The sequence below is a fragment of the Adiantum capillus-veneris genome, chromosome 24, assembly GCF_014529385.1.
Source record: "Adiantum capillus-veneris isolate H3 chromosome 24, ASM1452938v2, whole genome shotgun sequence".
In the NCBI taxonomy this organism is placed as follows: Eukaryota; Viridiplantae; Streptophyta; class Polypodiopsida; order Polypodiales; family Pteridaceae; genus Adiantum; species Adiantum capillus-veneris.
Genome location: NC_140954.1, coordinates 82,307,109 through 82,326,409, shown reverse-complemented (window position 1 = coordinate 82,326,409; position 19,301 = coordinate 82,307,109).

Genomic DNA, 19,301 nt, shown 5'->3' with positions numbered 1-19,301 from the left:
GATATGGACGAAGATGAATGGAGCGAAATGGATGAATTGGCACTTTCTACCATTATGCTGACTTTGGCAGAAAGCGTTTACTTCAATGTAGCAGACGAGATGTCGGCTTATCAAGCATGGTTAAAGCTGAGTGATCTTTATGAGAAGCAGAGTGCAGCTTCACAGGTATACTGGCTTAAGAAGCTTGTTGACTTGAAGATGAAAGAAGGGACACCTATGTCCAATCATCTGAATGAATTTAGCACAATCTATAGTCAGTTGTCAGCTCAAGGTGTCAAGTTTGATGAACCTGTTAGAGCTATGTTCCTGTTGATCACATTGCCGGAAAGTTGGGACACTTTTCGCACAGCTTTGAGTAATTCTGCACCTCCAGATGGTTTGAACATAGCAGGTGTAGAAGGAAGTCTGCTTACTGAAGAAACCAATAGAAAGACAATGGACAAAGGCAAAGGAACAGCCTTAGTTGTCAGGGGAAGGACCAAAGAAAAGTACAAAGGTGGAAAGAGGAATCAGTCTCGTAGCAAGTCCCGCAGTGCTAAAGGCAAGAGTGACATAGAATGCTACCATTGTGGCAAGAAGGGTCACATGAAAAGAGACTGCAGAGAATGGAAAGCAGAAAAAGGCAAAGAGAAAGCTGAAGACCATGGTGAGAAGAACAAGTCCTCAGTGAAGATTCAAGAAATAAATGTGACAAACACTATTGCAGAGGATGACAGTCTAGTGTCAGGAGACATCTACTTCTTGAAGAATACAATGGACTCAGCTCTTCTTACAGCATCTGATGGAAATGCACTGAGTGACTGGATTATAGACTCAGGGGCATCACTTCATGTGTCTCCAAACAAGGAGTGGTTTACCTCTTATGTGACCACTAAAGATCATGTTCGGCTAGGTAATGGGCAGACATGTGAGATCTTAGGTGTTGGAGATGTTCAATTGAAGTTTCAGAATGGCTCTTCTTTCATGCTGAAGAATGTGAGGCATGTTCCCGCAATTACAAAGAGCTTGATCAGCACAGGTTTACTTGATGATGCTACGTCACCACTTTTGGACAGAACATGTGGAAGATATCCAAGGGTTCTATGACAGTAGCACATGGAGTAATGTCTGGAGGACTTTACATGATTTATGTATCAAATGTCTCTAAAAATGTAATCAATGTAACCGAGCAGCCGAACGTTTCTTTGTGGTATAGCCGGTTAGGACATATGTCCAAGAAGGGAATGGAAATCTTGTCTCGTTCTGGTTATTTGCCTGGCTTTTCATTTAATGATTTTGAATTCTGTGAACATTGTTTGTATGGTAAGCAAACACAGCAGCCACATAAGCATAGAAGCAGTAGAAGAGATACACAGTTGGCACTTGTTCATAGTGATTTGTGTGGACCTATGCCTAACCTATCTCTAGGGGGAGCTTCTTACTTTATGACATTTATAGATGATTACTCGAGGAAAGTATGGGTTTACTTTCTCAAGCACAAGGATGAAGCGTTTAGTGTTTTCAAAACGTTTGTGACACTTGTGGAGAATCAGAGTGGCAAGAAGCTTAAATGCTTACGCACTGACAATGGTGGAGAGTATGTTTCAAAGGCCTTTCAGGACTTTTGTGAGTCAAAAGGTATAAAACGTGAACTTATTGCTCCTTACAATCCTCCTCAAAATGGTGTTGCTGAGAGGATGAATAGGACCATACAAGAGAAGGTCAGAAGTATGTTGTCTAATGCACAGCTACCAAATGGGTTTTGGGCTGAAGCTGTATCAACAGCTGTTCATCTTGTAAATAGATCTCCTAGCAAGGTTTTGCAGAAGGATTCAGTGCCAGAGATGGTATGGTCAGGCAAAATGCCCTCATACAAGCATCTCAGAGTCTTTGGCTGTGAGGCATATACTCACGTTCCAAAGAAATTTAGGAACAAACTTGAGCCAAAGAGTAGAAAGTGCATCTTTCTAGGCTATGGTAATTCTGGTGAGATGGGGTACATACTTTGGGATCCCGAATCCAGAAAGGTTGTCCGTAGCAATGATGTTCACTTTAATGAATCCAAATATCATTCTAAACCAGAAAGGGTTGAGGAGATTAGAAGAGTTGTCTTCCAAGAAGATGGACCTGCACGTGCAAGACAAAATGTCAGGGCTCAAGAGGAGCAAGGACAGGATAGAGTGGAACCACAGGTTGTGGCTGAGCCTGAGCCACCTATTGTGCGTAGATCTGGACATGTCACGCGACCTCCTGATAGGTTTGTTCCATCTATGAACTATGTCATGTTGACTGATTGCAATGAGCCTTCATGTTACAAGGAAGCAGTGCAAATGAAGGACTCCGGGAATTGGCAATTGGCCATGCAGTCAGAGATGACAGCTCTGCATAAAAACAAGACATGGAAGCTAGTTAAATTACCACAGGGCAAAAAGGCTCTACCTTGTAAATGGGTTTACAGGTATAAGATCACCGCTCATGATAGTCAACCAAAGTACAAAGCAAGGCTTGTTGCCAAGGGCTTTAAGCAAGAACAAGGCATTGACTTTGATGAAGTCTTCTCTCCGGTGGTCAAGATGACTACATTGAGATGCTTTCTTGCATTGGTTGCCATATTAGATTTGGTGTTGCACCAAATGGATGTCAAGACAGCGTTCTTGCATGGTGATTTAGATGTGGAAATTTACATGCAGCAGCCAGAAGGGTTTGTTGAGAAAGGCAAGGAAGATTGGGTATGCCAGTTGTTAAAGAGTCTTTATGGCTTAAAACAATCACCGAGGGCATGGTACCATAAATTCCACAAGTTTATGCTTTCTCAAGGCTACAAACGTAGTGAGTTCGATCACTGTCTATATACAAAGAAGGCTAAGGATGGTAGTTGGCTGATCCTTATTTTGTATGTGGATGACATGTTGATTGCTGGCAAGCACTTGGAAGAAATTTCAGCTTTGAAGTCAAAGATGGCAAAATCGTTTGACATGAAAGACATGGGTGAGCAAGTCATATACTTGGTATGCGCATTGAGAGAGACAAATCAAAGAAGTTGATTTGGTTATCTCAAACAGAGTATATTGACAAGGTTTTGCAACGTTTCAATATGGAGAAGGGAAAGGCACTGAGTGTTCCATTGCCACCATATGTGAAACTTAGCAAACAAGATTGTCCTGTGTCTGAGGAAGAACAGGCTGAAATGGATAAGATTCCATATGCGTCTGCAGTGGGTAGTTTGATGTATGCAATGATTGCTACTAGCCCAGACATTGCATTTGCAATGGGAGTAGTAAGTCGATACATGTCAAACCCAGGCAAGAAACATTGGGAGGCAGTGAAAGGAATATTGAGATACTTGAAAGCTACAAAGAGTATGCGTATATGCTATGGGAGTCAGGAGCTAAGTGTAAAGGGTTTTACAGACTCAGATTATGCAGGTGACTTAGACAACTGAAGGTCTACGTCAGGGTATGTCTTTACATTGGCTGGTGGAGTAGTATCATGGAGTTCTAGATTACAAGACTGTGTTACTCAGTCTACTACAGAGGTTGAATATGTTGCAGCATCAGAGGCATGCAAAGAATCAATTTGGCTTAATCGACTAGTAACAGACTTGGGAATCAAAGAAGAGATGCCTGTGTTATATTGTGATAGTCAAAGTGCTATACAATTGGCTCGCAATCCAGTTTATCTCTCAAAGACAAAGCATGTGGATGTGAAGTATCATTTCATCAGGGAAATGCTCGAGGATAAGCAACTTCAGCTTGTCAAAGTTCACACCACAAAAAATCTTGCTGATCTACTTACAAAAGGACTTCCCTCAGAGAGCTTTGCGCATTTTCGCAAGCAGTTAGGTGTAGGGTAGTACATCACTTCTCTACATCTCTTGTATATTAGCTTGTATAGTAGCTTCTCTCACACTTAAAGTACCACATTGGACTTTAAGTGGGAGGTTGTTGGGGTATAAAGCCCAATGTGGTCGCCCAGGTAAGTGGGCGGGCCGCCAGGTATGTACACATATTCTTTTGTAAAAACCTAATAAGAACTCACTATGCTCTACACATTACAGTAGAGCGAGTTCACCATATCGTCGTGCTCTTCTTATCGCACTCTCTCTCGCGTCGCACTTCCGCTCGTACTCCTTCAAGCACATCCCCTAGGAAACAGGTTTATATTTGATCATAGATCTGACACCACAGTTCACTCGGCCCCATCGCATTATTGTTACACGTGTAAAGTGGACACTGATGTTGGGGAAGATTCTCCTTATATGGATGTACTACCTGGGATGACTAAGTCGGACAATGTGGATTGGGTCCACCTAGCAGCAACCATAGACACTTGGGGAAATAGGGGAACGACCTACGTAACACTTGAAGGGGATGAAATGCCACCACTTGTACCCTTAAATATGCTAGAAGCAATGCATATAGCTTCTGATGACCTACAAGATGAAGGTTTGACTGGCATTGGAACTAGTAGCGCCTCACAAGACTATAGCCCACACGATTTGGGGTCAGAATCATCAATTGAAATTGACTCTGAGGACGAATAATCTAAGTTAAATCTTAGTATTGATGTGGGGACAAACCATTCAGGGCCCAGTGGTACCCTAGATGACAATCTATCCAAGGGAGCAGAAGACACAAGCAGTGATTCATCTAGTGACTCTTCACTAGAGATCGGCCATAATAAAAAATTAGACAAGAAGAGTAAGAGATATAAGAGGCGACAATATCGAGCAAATGTGCGTGCTAGAATAAATGAAAAGAAATCTATCGCAGAATGGCTTAATTATATAGGGGCATGTGATGCTCATCAAAAGTTGGCAGATAACTGGGGTGAATATCTTCAAAGCGTTATGTGGTGTAATCCACAACCCATTGACATCACACAACTAGAGGCTACAGAGAAGCCAAAGTTGAGCCGTATCGTAAGGAGACGACAAAATTGAGAGTTAGCTCAAGAACAAAAGGAATCGGAAGTGAAATCACAGTCCACAGAACAACAGGACCCCATAGACTTACATCATGCACCTGAACATTTCAAATCCTACACCACAGAGGAACGTAAGGTTGTGTATACAAAGGCTCAAAGAAAACCTATCGATGGAAGTAATGGAGTCTATGATGGTCCAACGATAGTTAAGGAAATAGAGTTAGCAGACCCAAGAGAAGAGTCCAAACCTGTTTTCATTGCCCAAGATTTGACAGAGATTGAGGAGTGTGTACTTAAAGAACTTCTCAAGGAATTCACGGATATATTTGCTTAGACATATCATGATATGAAAGGTGTTCCACCTTCCGTGGTGCAACACACAATCCCTATGAATAGCATGGCTAAACCAGTTCAGCAACGACCCTACCCAATGAATCCTAAATATGCAAATAGTTCAAGAAGAGATTGAAAAGCTTGTGAAATGCGAATTCATATACCTTATTGAGCACTCAGAATGGGTGTCTCCGATAGTGATTGTGCCAAAAAAGAATAAGAAACTTAGAGTGTGCGTGGATCTCAAAAAGGTCAATGCCGCCACTAGGAGGGACCATTACCCCTTGCCATATTCAGAACATGTGCTCGGAAGGTTACAGGGAAGGAAGTTTATAGCTTTTTAGATGGGTACTCTAGCTACAATCAAATCACAATTGCACTGGAGGACCAAGCTAAAACAGCCTTTATAACCGAATTTGGAGTGTTTGCATTTCGTGTTATGGCTTTTGGCTTAACCAATGCCCCTGCTACTTTTCAAAGATTAATAAACACTGATTTTAGAGAATATTTGAGGGAGTTTTGCGAAGCTTTCTTAGATGACCTTTGTGTTTATTCCTCTTACAAAGAACATCTATCATGCTTACAAAAAGTGTTTGAGAAGTGCAGATTGTATCGCATCTCCTGAAACCCTTTCAAATCTCAATTTTGGGTTAAACATGGAGTCATTTTAGGGCATATAGTGTCCAAAAATGGGATTTCACAGATGAGAGAAAAATTAAAGCCATTGCTGAATTGCCACCTCCTGCAAACTATAAAGGAGTTCAAACGTTCATGGGCCATGTTGGTTATTATCAACGGTTTATTTTAAACTTTGCCGAGATAGCTCGTCCTTTGTACAAGCTTCTTATTGAGTTCCAATGGACCGCGGAGTGTGACCATGCTTATTAGTCATTGAAAAAGACCTTGACTAGAGCTCCTATTCTACGAGTGTCCGATTGGAATGTAATTTTCCATGTGCATATTGATGCATCGAACTTTGCTATTGGGTGTGTTCTAGCTCAACCAGGAGAACATAAACTGGACTACCCCATTAGCTTTGCAAGTCGTCAATTGAATGATGCCGAGAGAAACTACACCACTACAGAGCGAGAAGGTTTATGTATGATTTATGCAATGAAGAAATTTCGCTACTACCTTCTGGTCAACAAGTTTGTTTTCTATGTTGATCATCAAGCTTTGTTGTATCTAGTAAATAAACCTTGTTCCACGGGCAGAATTACACGATGTTTGTTAATTCTCCTTGAGTTTGATTTTACCGCTGTGGTGAGACCTGGTAAAAGACATGTCATGGCGGATCATTTGTCTCGCATACCCAATGGTGAAGCCCCTACTGGAGTCGATTATGAGTTGCCCGATACTTCTCTTTTCCTAGTTGAAACCGTACCTGAATGGAGTGAGAAGATTGTGAACTTTCTAGTTAATGGTTTTCCACCCAAAGAGCTTCGTAAAGACATAGCTCGAAAACTGTTAAAATAATGTGAACCTTACTCTCTCATTGTAGGAACTCTCTACAGGCTAGGGAAGGATGATATTCTTAGATGTTGTGCCCGTGAGGATGAGTATTTATACATACTGCAAGAAGCCCACTTGGGTATAGCCGGAGGACATTTTTCAGGGGAACTAACAGCTAGAAAGGTGTTGCAATCAGGCTATTGGTGGCCAACCTTATTTAAGGATGCATCACTTTTTGCAAAAGGATGTGATGAATGCCAACGTTACAAGATCACACAACGAAAGGATAGGATGCCCTTACATCTTGTTAGAGTGACTCAACCATTTGAAAAATGGGGTTTGGACTTTGTAGGCCCAATTAGTCCGGCAGCTCGTAGCACTCAATCTCGATATATTATCGTTGCCATTGACTATGTGACAAAGTGGACAAAAGCAAGGGCCACACGTAAGGCCGATGTGAGGTCAACTGCCAAGTTTCTCTTTGAGAACATTATTACAAGATTTGGTTGTCTCTTTGAGATTGCGAGTGACAATGGTACTCATTTAATAAATGGAGTAATAAAAGAACTCACTACCAACTTTATGATAGCTCACCATAAGTCCACACCTTATTATCCACAAGCAAATGGCCAAGCTGAGAGCACCAACAAGACCTTAATCTCTATCTTGACCAAAACAGTGGAAGCTCATCGCACAGATTGGGATTTAAAGCTTACATGAGCTCTATGGGCTTATCGTACTACGTACAAAGTTGCCATTAATTGCACACCATTTAAAATGGTGTATGCCCAAGAAGCGGTTATGCCATGGGAGTTTGTCGTTCCTAGTCTTCGAGTAGCTTCTAAAGATGGTTGGGATGGTAACCCCTTAGTTGCGCGATTATATATCCTTAAAAGGCTAGATGAAGAGAGGCAATTAGCTGTGCAAAATGCACTTGTGGAGAAAGATAGGAGGAAGAAATGGGTCGACCGTCATCTAAAGAACAAAGATATCAATGTTGGTGATAAAGTCCTTATATATGGAGTGCATAACGAAAAGAAAAAGTTGAAATATGCGGAAAAAGGACGATATAGAGTATCTGAGATCACCTCACAAGGAACCATTCGTGTGGAGACTCTTGATGGAGTTGAAACTATTGGATTCTTCAATGGGAGCAAATTTAAAAGATACTATGATCCTTTAAGCCAAGAGGAGCTACGTGCCATCCATACAAAAAAGGCAGCCAAGGCACAAACAGAATTGAAGAAGATACAAGCTCAAGCTGAGGCTAAGAAGCAACAACAACGCATAAGACAAAAACGAGAGGCTAACCTTGGAGTTACACATGCATTCCACGTTGAAACCGACGAGGATTGGTTGGACTCTGACACACCTCTACGATACCCTATTGAGTTAAACAACACCGACACACCTCTACGATACCCTATTGAGTTAAACAACACCTATGGAAAAGTGCTATATAATGCCTTATTGGACACGAGTGCTAAATATAATCTGCTATCATATGGGGTGTGGTGTCAGTTAGGGAAGCCACCTCTATTTGAAAGTATTATCCAAGTCAAGGGTGTCAACAAGAAAAAAACTGCGATTTTTGGAATCTAACACACTTCTGTCAGTTATGACAATGAAGTTGTAGCTCCATACTTTTTGGTCATGCCTATTGGAACTATGGAGGGTAATATAAACCTAGGACGCACGTGGATGATAGCCACCAAATGCACTATTGATTGGCGGACAGGGGGTGTCACAACACAGAAACCAACTCTTAGCCCTGCCACTCAGGACATAGTCCCTGAGATATTGTCTCTTAAGGAAATAAATCCCAAAACATTGCATGTCCAAGAGGTTGAACCATATGTCCCCATAGCCCAACTCTCTAGAGCTTCAACTGATGTAGTTGAAATAAAGCTTGAGACACACAAGACCCATCCCAATATAACAAAGAAAATATACAAGTGGGTCCCTTAAGCTTCTTTAGCGACCATAGCTAGTGCTAAAATACAAGAGCCTGGTAAGAGACGTCCCACTCGCTCCAAGAAATGTAAGGAAATGTGGCGTTGGATTCCTGAACGACTATTGGAAGCCCAAGGCTACTATTATGAAAATGATCAAATCTGGGTGCCAAAACGTAGATTGTGTTCTTACTTGTCACCGGGCCCATATGAGCCCAATCCTGTGGCTCCAAAACGAATTGAAGATCACGGAAAGGAAAAAATCACGGAATGCTACACACCTGCTCCAGAGCTAGTTTGGGTACCAAAGAAAGAATGATTTGTTCCACCTAGCTCAAGAACATGGAAGTCAAATGAAGCTTCTTGCTCTTCATGTAATTCTTATATGGAAATAGAAGCTTCGACACAACCTCCACCTACCATTGTACATATCCATACAAGTAAGAAAGAGTTTGCACCTCCCGTTGTAAGTTCACCACCTACAACAACGTTGCAAATAAAATCATAGGAGAGTACCTTACCACCCTTGCAACTAGATGAAACGCATAGGGCGGTTGAAAACTATTGGTTAAAGCCTTCAGCCATAACAACTTGGAACAATTGGTTTCAAAAGGTAACGACATCATTCCAAAAGGTATGATCTACCCAAGGAAGGGGGGAGTGTTTGCTGACATCCATCATTCACTTGCTTCCCTCTCAACCTTCCTCCCTAACCTCTCAATCTCCAATCTTAGGGAATGTATATATAAAGCCTTATACTCATAGAAACCAAAAAATAAAGTAAAAGAGCAAGAGACATAACACAAAATCATAAAAACACATTATGCACAAGAACACAACCCTTGTATTATTTTCACTCTAACCATCATCTATTTGCGTGTGCAGATATGGCTAGTATGCTAGAGTCATCCACTCCTGCCTTGGGTGAGAGGTACCCTCATTACTTTTCACAAACGTTTCACATGGTCTTTCGGATGCTTGCCAGTGAATGTGATTTGGTAGGTACGCTAGCATGTGAGAGGAATTTCGAGGAGTTAGAATGGCTGATACGTCTCTTGACCAACGACTGATCCATACTTGGTAGAGAGCGTTTCTCCCATTGCACAAGCCTACCCTTTTGACCAAGATGACTATAGGCGTCTAGTGACCTTCTTAGTAAACATGGGTGCCTCTGATGAAGAAGAAGATTCACATGACTACACGGATGGCACATATGGTCTCATGGATGATGACTTTGTTTTTCACGACGACGAGGATAGGGGTTTAGCCTTAGGGTTTCCCCCAATCTCTACAATATCATATTCCCTTGACTCTCTAGGGGGAGTGCAAATAATTAGGTTAGGGTTCCTTATGTTTTTTAATTGTGTTCAATAAATGTCGGTACCTTTTACCACTGATATGCCTCCTATAGGTACTCTTTGTGTTTCCTAGTGTGTATAAGAACGTGTTGCTGCTGTTAGGCTTTGGACCTTCATGGAATCTTTCTCTCGTTCACACTTCAAATCAAGTGCGACCATCAACACAAACATGTGTTTCTTGTCCATCAGCACTGCCCCTTATCTTTTTGCATCCATGTTTGTCTGCTTTAATTGTGATTGGTAGCATAATATCCAGCACATTTACTTAGTATCAAACATCCAATTCAATGTAATTTTTTGTCATAATCACTTGTCTAGGTTTAAAAATCAAGCAGTCCGATTAAGCTAGTTTGATCAAGCTAGGTGTTAGAGATCTTCTCTTAATACCATAGGGAATGCCTTCCTAATTATCAATGGTTACTTAGGTTCTTAATCCGATTTAGGCAACATTGTGTGAATGTACTAGGGCTTTCTAGTGGACTTAGTCCCTATTGACCTTTAGCTTAAGTATTATAAAGGGAGTTTACTAATGTGATGATCCTGGGAAGGGTAACAGCGTTATTTGACCCCCCAAAGTTACAAAATTAAAACGCTGAAAACGTTAAAAAAATTAAATTCAAAGTGCCATAATGTAAAATCTTAAGCTAGAAGAGAATCTCAGCTTGATTTGGTACTTCACTCACATGTATCGCCTATCGTACTAGAGCCCTAGAGGTTCTCAGTGTGGGCGCTTTTCCTTGAAAAGCAAAAAACCCAAGGCATACAAAAGAAGCACACACGTCAAAATTGAAACAACATAAAAAGACTTTGGGGGGTCAAAGAAAAGGAAATAAGTCAAGCGATGATTTCATGAGCAATTCCTTTTATCGTAGCTCAACTACAAGGTCTTCTAGGTATAGCCTCTAGTCAGCCCTCATACATGAAATACTTGGCTCTCGCGATTAAACAACTTAATTGACCATAGAAAATTGAGAAGCTTGCCCATGGTATTAATAGTCGATCTTTAGTGCCTTTTGATCGTTAAATTAGCCACCCCAGACTTGTTTAATTTTTTACCTTTACAACTGTTTATGCGTTTGATTATATTGCAATTTAATGTTTATAGTTGATAAATGGTTTAAAATTTTATTACCAATCAAATTGTATGCCTACAACTACATATGCTTTTTAATTGTATATGAGACTGCAATTACTGTGCCAATGTTGTTTGATTTTGCACAGACTGGAGAAGGCTAAGGACATTCATCTCAAATGGTCTTCCACCTCGATGAACGAGCTTCAACTTAATAGCTTCTGAGGACGGAATCTACATTAGGAAGGGGGTCATGTTAACCCTCACGCACATTCCTATCACCTAAGACGAGGACACCGCGTTATTTATTTGATAGAGTCAGGTATCGGGCTTGTCGGTCCAATAGGAAAAGGGTAAGAGTGATCGCCGATGAGAGGTGCACTCTAACTGGAACATTCAAAGGATTAGTTGGCTAAGCATGGGCACCCAAGTGTGAATGGGGCAAGCTCATATAAAAGTCAAGTAAACCTAAAATTCACTCATTCTCTCATTTGTGCAATTGAAGAGTGCTCTTTCTCCATCTCTATCTTCTTCTTCATCATCTCCTTGTGTGTGTGTGTGTGTGTGTGTGTGTGTGTGTGTGTGTGTGTGTGTGTGTGTGTATGCATGAGAGAGAGAGAGAGAGAGAGAGAGAGAGTGCGATCGAGCATTGCGACGACGACACGGCGGCAGCGAAGCGGTTGAGCGCGGCGCAGTGACGGCTCCTTCTTCTTTGCGGCGAGGAATTCTCCACGACAGCAAGCTTAGAGCGGTGAGTGACACACCATTGCCATCTTTAAGCTTACTAGTTTAGGCTAGTTGCGTGCTTGGAGCCATTTGTGGCTCGCACACAGTGTATCGGCAAGTCCCTTGCATTGACACGTGCGACAAACGCACACACCTGCCCTCCCCACCTGAGCTTCTTCAAGGTCTCCAGTACCAAGTCCTCCAGCGTGCTTGTACTCCATGACCTGTATGCAACAATAGGTAGCCATGAGAAGCTAGCAAGAGCTCTGTATCTCAATGGGATTGCAAGATTTTTCATAATTGTGACTCATTGTTGTTGAATGTATGATGAAGATAGTTCTTCCTGTTTAGTCTGACCATAGCTCCTCATGTTGTTTAAATATCTAGTTTGCGTGACTTCATTGGAATTAGGAGAGACACTGTAGTTGATATGCCTACATCTCTCTAAGGAAATTTTCTTGTAGGCCTAGGTGACACATGACATCAAGCTCCAAATTCAATGAAAATATTTGGTGGAAACAAAGGTGATTAGTTGTTTAGAGTCACTTTGTAGTTGGACTGATCTTCTTTACATAATTAATCTTAATGTGTGTGGGTAATTTATGTCATATATGTAGAGGCTCATCATGCGAAGGAGTTGAAGAATGGAGAAATAAGTAGTAGACAACTACAAAAGGCATGCTAAAAAGAAGATATTGAGTGCTTCCATGCTGGGAATAGGGTTGCAGGGAAACACACACAGCTTGGAGAAGACGAAGGAAGCTCAAGGCACACAATAGAGAGTGTATTACTTAGTGTGCAATGGAAAGATGAGATAGTCGTAGAGTTATGGGCGTATATACAATGCATGGGGGGGAGAACTTCCTAGTGAGGGAAAAAATGCCCTGGCGGTCCTAAGTGTGTTCACACACATCACTACCACATGTATATGGTAACAAATCCCCCCTGGGAGTGATGCCGTGAACGAGAGATGGCACATAGAGTATAGGAAAGTGACATGCCCTAAGGACATGATCTGTTCTAAAGGGAAGTAAATCCAAAGCTGGAAAGCTTTGAACTTCTCACGAGACAATGCTTGTAAAAAGATCTGCAAGGTTGTCCTATGTTGGCACATAAGCCAAGCTAATCATTCCTATTGAGAGGCTCTCCCTAACATAGTGGTAATGCACCTCAATGTGCTTTGTGCGAGCATGAAAAACTGGGTTCCTTGCAAGTGCTAATGTGCTCTGACTGTCAGTGTAGATGATGTTGGCAGTAGTATTATGTCCAATACCCAAATCATCCATAAGGTGTCTGAGCTATACACACTCAACCGTAGCTGTGAAGAATGCCCTGTACTCAGCCTCACAATTGGAAGTGGCCACAGTAGGTTGCTTCTTGCTCAACCATGATATACATGGACTGTCGCGCATGAAACAAAAACCACTCGTAGACACTCGCGTGTCAATACAACCAACCCAATCTGAGTTCGAAAAAGCATGTAAATCTCGTGGCAATGATCTCCCCTTGGGATATAGCAACCCAAGATGTAAAGTGCCACTCAAGTAGAGAAAGACCCACCTGACAATCTGCCAATGCTTAGACCTTGGGCTATGCATAAATCTACTGACCTGTGAGACTACAAATTGAATATCTAGCCTCGTGTTGCATACATAAATAAGGCATCCAACATCAGTTTGGTAAAGAGTGACTTTGGCAGGATCACCAACATCATAAATAATCAATTTCAAACCTATTTCCATGGGAGGCAATGATTTGCAATCCTCAAGTCCAAACTTACAGTGCAATGTCTCTATGTAACTTGTCTGACACAAGGCAATACCATCATTACACTGCTTAAATTGTATGCCCAAGTAATGATGCAACAACCGCAAATCTTTCATCTTGAAAGTAGCATTCAAATCAGCCTTAAATTCAGCAATATGTGCCTCTTTTGGACCGATGATAAGCAAATCATCCACATATAGCACAACAATGAGAAGTACATCGCCCTCGCGCTTTACATACAACGTGCTTTCTGTTGGACTATTATGAAAGCCTCGTTTGACCAAATGAGTGTCAACTTTCTCATACCAAGCACGAGGATATTGCTTCAACTTATACAAAGCTTTCTTACATTTGCACACTTTATCTTCTTGCCCTTTAATGACAAAATGACGAGGCTGCATTACATAAAATTCCTCAAATATGTCACCATTCAAGAAAGAAATAACAATATCTGATTGATGTACATCCCATCCAAAATGAGCTGTCAATACACATTAAAAACTCACAATAGTCATATGAAAAGTAAAAGTAAAAGTCTCTTCATAATCTATGCCTTTCTCTTGTGCATAACCTTTTGCAACAAGTCGAGACTTATAGCGATCAATCTCACCATCCGGCTTGCATTTCAACTTGTAAAACCACTTTGTACCAATGGCCTTTTTGCCAGGAGGCAAATCACATATATTCCATGTGTCATTTTCTATAAGTGCATCATATTCTGATTGCATAACATCCATCCTGTTGGAATTAGGGTTGCAGAGAAATGCACACAGCTTGGAGAAGACGAAGGAAGCTCAAGGCACACAATAGAGAGTGTGTTACTTAGTGTGCAATAGAAAGATGGATAGCCCTAGAGTGATGGGCGTATATACAATGCACGGGGGAAAAAACCTCCCAAAGAGGGAAAAAATGCCCCGGCGGTCCTAGGGTGTTCACACACATCACTACCACATGTATATGGTAACGAGAGCTGGCACATGAGTAAAGGGAAATGCCATGCCCTGAGGACATGATCAGTCCACAAAGGGGAGTAAGCCCAAAGCTTTGCGGAAAGCTTCGAGCTTCTCACGAGACAATGCCTTTGTGAAAAGATCTGCAAGGTTATCCTGTGTTGGCACATAAGCCAAGCTGATCTCTCCTACTGAGAGCCTCTCCCTGACATAATGGTAATGCACCTCAATGTGCTTTGTGCGAGCATGAAAAACTAGGTTCCTCGCAACTGCCAATGCGCTCTGACTGTCAGTGTAGATAGTGTTGGCAGTGTCCTTTCCAACACCCAAATCAGCCATAAGGCCTCTGAGCCATACACACTCAACCGTAGCTGTGAAGACTGCCCTGTACTCAGCCTCACAACTCGAAGTGGCCACAGTAGGTTGCTTCTTGCTCAACCATGATATACATGAACTGCCAAGCATGAAACAAAAACCACTTGTGGACACTCTCGTGTCAAAACAATCAGCCCAATCTGAGTCCGAAAAAGCATGTAAGTCTGGCGGCAATGATCCCCCCTTGGGATAAAACAAGCCAAGATGTAAAGTGCCACTAAGGTAGCGGAAAATCCTCTTGACAGCCTGCCAATGCTTAGATTCAGGGCTATGCATAAATCTGCTGACCTGTGAGACTGCAAACTGAATATCTGGCCTCGTGTTGCATACATAAATGAAGCAGCCAACAACAGTTTGGTAAAGAGTGACATCAGCAGGATCGCCAGCATCATGTAGACTCAACTTCAAACCTGTTTCCATGGGAGTGGCAATAGGTTTGCAATCCTCAAGTCCAAACTTACATAGCAATGTCTCTATGTAACTTTTCTGACACAAGGCAATACCACCATCACACGGCTTAAACTGTATACCCAAGTAATGATGCAACAGCCCCAAATCTTTCAACTTGAAAGTAGCATTCAAATCAGCCTTAAATTCAGCAATATGTCTCTCATTTGGTCCAGTGATCATCAAATCATCAACATAAAGAACCACAATGAGAAGTACATCACCATCACGCTTTACATACAATGTGCTTTCTATTGGACTGTTACGAAAACCTTGTTTGACCAAATGAGTGTCAGCTTTCTCATACCAAGCATGAGGAGATTGCTTCAACCCATACAAAGCCTTCTTACATTTGCACACTTTGTCCTCTTGTCCTTTTATGACAAAACCGCGAGGCTCCGTTACATAAACTTCCTCAAATATGTCACCATTCAAGAAAGCAGTAACAATGTCTGATTGCTGTACATCCCAACCAAAATGAGCTGCCAATGCACATAGAAAACGCACAGTAGTCATACGACAAGTGGGAGCAAAAGTCTCTTCATAATCTATGCCTTTTTTATGTGCATAACCCTTTGCAACAAGTCGAGCCTTATGGCGATCAATCTGACCATCCGGCTTGCGTTTCAACTTGTAAACCCACTTCGTACCACTTCGTACCAACGGATGTGAGGAACAATGGTGCGCTTCACACACAACGCAATCAATGCATGAGCCTGCGCATCCTTAACATCCCAATGAGCTTGTGCTGCCGTAGGCAAAACAACTCTAACAGCTGCAATCATTGCAGCAAGACCTGCAACATCCTCAACATCGCCTACATCCTCAGAACGAGGACGTACATCAATGCCCTGCACAATGTTCCAGACGCCCTTTGACACAAGAACATGTTGCATCATATAAGCCCACATAGGGTAGTTGTCCCCATCCAACGTGTCCTCAACAACAAACATCTTGAACATATCTGTGTTGTTGTTGTCAGCCATGGTAAATGCTGCACCTGATGTGAAAACTGCCCGAAAATAGGAGAAACGGAGCGGGAACAACCTGTGCTATATAGCACAAACCGTAGAAGACTATAAGGCACCTGGTTATGCAGAAAACGGCACTGACAGAAATTCTGCACAAAATGACGAAATAGCATGTGCAGTACTGCCTGTAGTGGAAATGGAGGCCGAAATGAGCCCAAATCAAAATTCTGAGTAGACCAGGCTCTACGAGTGCTCCCAAAATATTTGTCAACCTGCGAACGCTCGCCAAAGCTCACTGAAATCGGAGAAAGTGAGCAGGCGTGTGCTGGAGCAGGTGGCGACTATGCCCAAGAGAACGTGACCTGCTCTGATACTAATTGTTGGAATTAGGGTTGCAAAGAAATGCACACAGCTTGGAGAAGACGAAGGAAGCTCAAGGCACACAATAGAGAGTGTGTTACTTAGTGTGCAATAGAAAGATGCATAGCCCTAGAGTGATGGGTGTATATACAATGCACGGGGGAAAAAACCTCCTAAAGAGGGAAAAAATGCCCCGGCGGTCCTAGTGTGTTTACACACATCACTACCACACGTATATGGTAACACATCCAATTTCCAAAATTTTGTGCTTCATCAAAAGACATAGGTTCCTCAACATCACATAAGCTAGAAACGGCCAAAGCATAAAAATCTGATGCATACAATGTGTGGCAAAAACCTGAATGAGTACGACTAAACCAAGGTGCATCCAATTTGCTGTCATGCAAAGTATGCACCAACCATTTTGGCATACCTCTAGCCTGGTCATTCTCAGCCCTTTCCTCATCAAGTAAATCATGTACATCTGCATCACTAATAGGTTGATCTGTATTATTTTCAGAAACCCTCATAGGTTGTACATTTGCCTCATTTGAATTTACATTCAAATTTCCACCACCTAAAAGAGGCAACGAACTTTCATAAATGTCCTGTGAGCTAACATTACTTCCTCTAGTACATGACAATAAGGGCTGAACAAAATCTTCCACAAACACAAAATCCCGTGAAACCAAGATACACTTTTTTTGCGGATGGTACAACCTGTAACCTTTTCTTTCAGCACTATAACAAAAAAAATTGCATTTGACAGCCTTATCATCCAATTTTCTGCGCTGCATTCGTGGCACCAAAGTATAAGCCAAATAGCCAAAAACAAACATGTGCTCAATAGAAAGCTTTCTTTCATGCCATGCTTCATAAGGAGTCATAGACTGCAAAGCTTTTGTAGGACACCTATTAAGTACATAAGGGACACACATGATAGCCTCAAGCCAAAACAAATGTGACAAAGCTTGAATTTTGACCATACACCATGCCATTTTCGTAAGTGACTTGTTTTTTCTTTCAACAACACCATTTTGTTGAGGTGTATACGGAATTGTACATAGGTGTTTTATCCCACAACTAGCCAAAAATGCATTAAATTCATGAGACATATACTCCCCCTCTCGAGCGGAATGGAGGGTGCCCATAGTACATTTTGAGACGTTTTTAGCCATAGCCATAAATTGCTTGAAGCACATAAACACTTTGGACTTTGATTTAAGTGGATACACCCATGCATGCCTGGAGTAATCATCAACAAAAGTCACAAATTATAGGTAATTGCCCAAGGACGGAGTTTGCATGGGCGCACAAACATCGCTATGCATGCACAAGCTGCAACCTGCATGCAACCCTTATTGAACCATCCTTTGGAAACTTTGATAGGTGCATCTTACCCAAAATACAACCTTCACAAACATGCTTCACAGGTGCTTCAAGAGGTGGCAAAGAAGCAACCATATCAGATTTCATCAAGCACAGCAAACTGGTAAAATTCAAATGCCCAAAAAGTGCATGCCCAAATTTTTGCATATGAAACAATCTTCAAATCCACAACATTTGTAAAATTCTGCCCACACTTGTCATACAAAGTGAGCTTATACAGCCCAAGACATAAAATACCAGATGCAACAATTTCATCACCAAAACTAAGATCATAAACTGTACATCTATCATCCACAAATTTCACAACAAGACCAAGTCTAGCAAGTGCAGATACATACAAAAGGTTCTTTTTTATCCCAGGTACATAAAGTGCATCAACAAGTGTGAAAGAACTACCATTCACAATAGTTAGCACGATCTTTCCAACTCCCTTGACCGGATAAGAGGCATTTTTGGCACAAGTGATCGCTCATTAATATCCTTGATACCAGCAAGGAAAGTGTCTATGTCATCTTCCTCATGCATAATCTTTGACTCCAGCTCTTACGCAGCAATGCAATTTTAGCCTTATTGCAACTTGCATAATGACCAACCATAATATCCCAAGCCTGTTTTGTAGATTTAGCTAAATGAATGTGAGGAGTAATAGTGCGCTTCATAGATAATGCAATCAATGCATGAGCCTGTGCATTTCTTACATCCCAACAAGCCTGCTTAGCTGTAGGCAAAATAGCTTTAGCAGCAGCAATCCTGCCATCAAAACCTGCAACATCCTCAACATCTTCTATATCCATAGAACTAAGATGTACATCAATTCCCTACACAAGATTCTAGATTCCCTTTGATACAAGAACATGTTGCATCTTGTAAGCCTACACTAGGTAATTGTCCCCATCCAATCTACCCTCAACAACAAACATCTTGAAGACACCTGTGTTGTTGTCAGCCATGGCGAGCGCCTACACCCAATGTGAAAACTGCCTAAAAAGAGGAGAAACGAAGTGGGGCTAATGCGTGCTATATAACACAAACCAAAGAAGAAAGGGTTATGCAAAAAACGACACTAATAGAAATTTTGCACAAAATGACAAAATAGCCTGCATAGCACTACCTGTAGTGAAAATAGAGGCCGAAATGATCCCAAATGAAAAAATTGAGCAGATTGAGCTCTATGAGTTGTCCTGAAGTATTTGTCTACCTGCTGACATTCACCAAAGCTTACTAAAACCGAAGAAAGTGAGCGC